Source organism: Petaurus breviceps, unplaced genomic scaffold (genome assembly GCF_028583685.1).
Source record: "Petaurus breviceps papuanus isolate PSGF00001 unplaced genomic scaffold, PetGlider_PUasm1.0 229, whole genome shotgun sequence".
Lineage (NCBI taxonomy): Eukaryota > Metazoa > Chordata > Mammalia > Diprotodontia > Petauridae > Petaurus > Petaurus breviceps.
The window spans coordinates 6,135,678-6,140,992 of NW_027185903.1; the positions used below are offsets into that span (position 1 = coordinate 6,135,678).

The 5,315-nt window shown below is 39.4% G+C and overlaps 1 pseudogene; it reads right to left on the bottom strand.

Annotated features, from left to right (window-relative positions):
• Nucleotides 1–1,244: 1,244 nt before the first annotated feature.
• Nucleotides 1,245–3,636, bottom strand: LOC138167317 (elongator complex protein 2 pseudogene; annotated as a pseudogene).
• Nucleotides 3,637–5,315: the final 1,679 nt, after the last annotated feature.

Consider the following 5,315-nt stretch of genomic DNA (forward strand, 5'->3'; position numbering starts at 1 on the left):
AAAGGAAATGAGGGAAAGTAGGAACACTAATACACTGTTGGTGGAGTTGTGAACTGATCCAATCAGTCTGGAGAACAATTTGAAGCTCTCCCCAAATGGTTACAAAATTCTGAATACCCTTTGACCCAGCAATACCACTACTAGGTCTGTATTCCAAGAAGATCAAAGAAAAGAAAAGAGGTCTGTCTATATGTGCCAAAATATTTATAGCAGCTCTTTTCATGGTGGTGAAAAACTGAAAATTGAAGGGATGCTTATCAATTGGAGAATGACTGAACAAGTTGTGGCATATGATTGCAATGAAGTACTATTTTGCTATAAGAAATAATGAGGGGGATGGCTTCAGAAAAAATATGACAAGACCTATATGAACTGATGCAAAGTGAAGTGAGAAGAACTAGAACAATAATAACAATATTGTAATGATGATCAACTGTGAAACGATTGGTTCCTCTGATTAATACAATGATCCAAGACAATTCTAAACAGACTTATGATTAAAAAAAATGCTCTCTGCCTCCAAAGAGAGAGAACTGATCAACTCTGAGTATAAATTGCAGTATAATTTTCTCACTTTGTTTTTTCTTTCTTTTTGTCATATGGAGATATGTTTTGCATGATTTCACATGCATAATTAATACCACTTTGCTTGCCTTCTCATTGGGTGGGGGAGGGATGGAGAGAAGCAGGAACTCAAAATTTAAAAAGAAAGAAATACTCAAAAATAATAAATTAACAGATAATTATAGTACAAATATATTGCAATGAGAGCATAAGGAACCTGCGTTTGAAATCTGACACTCTCAGTGGTATTATCTTTGTGACTTTGGGAAGGTGCTTCTTCTCTGCAGGCCCTGGTTTCCTTATATGTAAAAAGACGGGAGTAGATAATTTTTGAGGTTCTTTATTGCTGATTTTTGTTCAGTCATGTCTTATTCTTTGTGACTGCACATTGGAAAATTGGAGTGGTTTCCAATTTCCTTCTCTGGTGGCTTAAGGCTAATAGAGGTGAAGTGACCTGCCGAGGGTCACATAGCTAGTGTCTGAAGCTGTATTTAAACTCAGGTCTTTCTAACTGTAGGTCCAGTGCTCTATCCACTGAGCTGTCTAGCTGCCTCTTTTTTAAAAAAAATGCTACAAAAACATAATTATCTTTTTAAAATAATATAAAAATTTTTTAAATGTGAAACATAACAGATGACTGTGATTTTTTTAACTTTTTTAATGTAAATTTTCTACTTCATTTAAAGTGTGTATCTGTTAACATTGAGTATTGTGACACAATTATCCTCTCCATAGCTTGCTAACTGTAATCATTCACTACTATCTCAGTCATCATGTCCCACTCTTTCAATATAATTCCTCCGTCACAGGTTTTTTTTTGACAGCTATTGTAAGAGTTTGGCTACCATTCCTTTCTATACATTTGATCCAATCTGATGATGCAGGTTTCTGTCTTCTCCCATGTATACAAACAGATCTTTTCATACTTTAATCCTAATGCAAAAATCTATCTTCTGGCAAGGATAAGCCCAAGGCTGACCCTGATGGCAGTGACTGAATCTCCCAACATCCAAGACTGAAGAGCCAGGACCAATATCCCCAATGTGGCTCTCTTCTGTAGGGCTATGAGTCACACTCACCCCAGACTACAACCATTTTGTCTCAACTCCCTGTGGAGAAAGATCTGCTCTTAGGGCTCCAATTGTAAGGCCAAATGATTCTACTACGCACAGCTGTGTTTTCATCTGTGAATGAATAGAGACTAAAAGCTGTCTCTGGCTGTTGTGAATTTTCCTCTTGTCTTTTCCACGGTGACTAGTTTCTTTCTCTGGAAACAGCTAGTAGGAATTTATCATCTGGAGGGAAGGTCATCTGGGTCACTCAGGTTGTGGGAAAGTAAGCTCTGTAGCTGCTGCTAGGGGGCGGTACTCCAGATAATGATAGAGACTTGCTCCTTCTTGGTTGCCTTACGGGTTGAGTCAATCACAGTATTTTGATTGTTACAAGCAACACAAAAATTGTCATAGCCATGTTTGTTTTTTCACCTCAGGCCACAGTGTACTTTGCAAAAGATGGTTCTCAGAAAGGGGTTTGATAGGTTTGAATGGCTGAAAGTAAATACCTTGTACTGAGAGCCAGCACCAACAAATCTTTCTTCATCAGCTTATTGAGAAGTTGTGTCTCCCTGAAAAACAGCTTTATTGGAGAGTCCCAAAGCAGGCACTTTTAGACCTTCTGGCAAGTCACTGAGACTAAAAGATAGTTTCTTCACTGTGTGGCTGGTGATATTTACAGAGGCTCTTAACAAAGTTCTTTGGAGCAGAGAAGACTCAAAGCACCTTTTCATCTGTTCTAGACATGAACTGAACCTGACCAATCATCATCAGGCCCTTCTTGTCAAACCTGTACATATGAACCTTTGCAATTTCATGCCAAGTTATCTGTGAATCATTTTTTTTCCTTCCATGAAGTAAAGAACTGGGTTGTTTGGTCAACACTCACAGTCATGGTAAATTCTCCTTCTGGATCCCACCTTAGATCTTATGAACTGTTAAAGCATCCAGAAATGATACCTTCTGAAGTTCATTCTTTTGATTCAGCTCCATGGTTCTTCCAAAGTTGCAGTGCCCCATGGAATGGGTTAGGATCACAGATGCATCTGGGCTAAACTGGCTTCATAAAACCCCACTGTCTTCCCATTCATTTCAGCTACTCAATCCCGCTCTTCATCAGGAGCCCAGAAAATCATGGTTTTATCCAATAAGGCAGATGACAAATTCATTGGCTGTTGAATCACATCTTTGTAAAATGAAGGCTGCCAATGAACAGCTTTTTACCCAGTTTTTATGACCAGCTAATACTGTCTCCAGGTAATGGCATATGTTGCCTTAGCACTTTCATTTTTCAGAGTAAAAGTTTTTCCTTCAGTTTTATATCATCATCTTCCTGAATTTCTAAGGATGTTGATTTTATATACAACTTCCAGACCCTTTTCAAGATGGAGATATACAATGGTTTAAGGGTCCCATGAAGAAGTACTAAATAATGGGGTGGCTAGGTGGCACAGTGAATAGAGCACCAGCCCTGGAGTCAGGAGGACCTGGGTTCAAATCCGACCTCAGACACCTAACACAAAAACTAGCTGTGTGACCTTGGGCAAGTCACTTAACCTTAACTGCCCTTTAAAAAAAGGCAAAAAAAGAACTACTAAATAATATGTGAAGCTGGAGGAAGGAAAGAGCTCTAATTGTGAGGACTGGTGACGGCTTCATGGGGTAGCTTGCTATTCCAGTTGAGGCTGGTATTTGAGATAGCCCTGATCCTTGGGATTAGTGTTACAGGTCTTCTCAATGCAGCTGTCTGATTTTTGCAGCCAGAGAAAATTGTCTTAGATTTAGACGGCATCTTTCCCTTCCTGTGTGGCAGTAAGTAAGATGCTAGAGTTTTGCCTTGTCCCGAGAAGCACTGACGGCTGCAACATGACTTTGGTTTAACACACTTTGACTTGGGCCTATTAACAAGGAGTTTGATGTCTCTGGTCTGTTCTGATGTGGCTGAGAAGAGCCCCCAGCCACTGTCAACAGATGAATCCCCATGAACACCCACTGCCTGTTTGCGGAAACAACCTTTCATCATGGAACTTCATTCTTTTCTTTGTGGCTGTTCTCCTTCCCATGATGCAATGAGATACTTTGAGTCAGAGTGCTGAATCCTTATTACTATAAACTTGGTTGGACATGGCTAAGTAATAATATTATAGCTCTTGGCAGTTCAACACACAAAATGGTTTTGCATTGTTATTAATGTGCCTTGAAGTGCCCCTTTTGCAAAACTGTTAGGTCCTCTTCTTCCTACGGAGAACCAAAGCCCCTGTATAAGGGCTCCCTTGGGAAATTCAAATCGATACAAGATGACTTTATGTGTTTTGTATTGCTCTCTTTGAAGTGGTTAACTAAGGTTTTATCTTCCCTGCACCACAGAGACATTTCCAATGGCTCTTTGAGTGTTAGCTCTTTTGGGGTTATTTAGGATTAATATTGAGCTATGGATAGACAGCATGGTGTAGTGGAAAGGGCTAGCCTTGGAGTCAGGAAGACACAGGTTCAGGTCCTATGTCAGACACATACATGAGCTAGTTTACTTAAATTCTCTGTCCCCCAATACTGATCCAGAAAAACGAGCATGGGTTTTGAATCAGAAGACTGGAATGTAAATCATCTCTAAAGCTAATTTCCTGTGTGATAATAGGCAAAGTACTTCATCTCAATGGACCTTGGTTTCCCTACCTGCAAAGTGAACTGGTTGTATTAGATGGCCTCTGAGGTCCCTTATAATTCAATATCTATTTTCCTATGGTACCAGTTACGGATGAATTTTGGATTTTCCTTAGTGGAAGGAATTTCTGTACTATGTATTTCCTATACCCATGAAATCATAGGTCCTGCCTAAAAAATGAGGTTATGATTAGAATAATTTATAAGGGGACTTGTGGTTTAAACAATATGCCCATAGAGAGGCAACAAAGCTAGATTTGAAGGTCAGGAACACTCAGGTTCAAATTCCAATTTTTAATGTTACTGTTTATGGGCAGATCATTTAACCTTTTGGGGCCTGTTTCTTCCTCGGTAAAATAAGGACAAAAGTAATTATATCTACCTCACAGAGCCATAGGAGACATTGTATGTTTGTACTTGAAAATGTTATGTAAATGCCAGCCATTTTTATTATTATTATAGGTTGGTAGCATAATGCAGACTGAGGCTCTGCCACTTCTTAAATATTTCTGCTAAAAATGGTGGTATTCAAAAACCTTCCACATCTCCCAGCCTGACCCTGAGCTGGAGTTTCCTCCCCAGGACCAAGACTATTGGAAGATAGATTTATCATGATCACACTGTCTTTATAAAGACTATCTGGTGGTGCACACCACCTGCTGTCTGCAGCCCTAAGCCTAGCCAGCTGCTTCTATCTGTTTAGCAGGGAGTGGTGGGCTAGTTATGCCCCATTCCTTGTTTTTCTGCATTGCCATGACTGTGGTACCATTCAAACACATTGGATCTTAAAGTCTATTCCTGGAACCTAATGAGAGAGAATTTCCAGGAAAAGAACGTTTCAGTGTTTTAATTTTGTCCTGATTTTGGTCATTTAATAAACACACATTTATCCATTAGGCATCCAATAACAGCTTACTCTGGAGAGTTGGGACCACTGTGTTCTCACAGGCTACACTCACAATTTAGTTTAAACTCTGAAAGTTCCTACCAAGTTAGAAAATCTTCCAGAACAAGTCTAGCACTGATAGGTGTATCTAT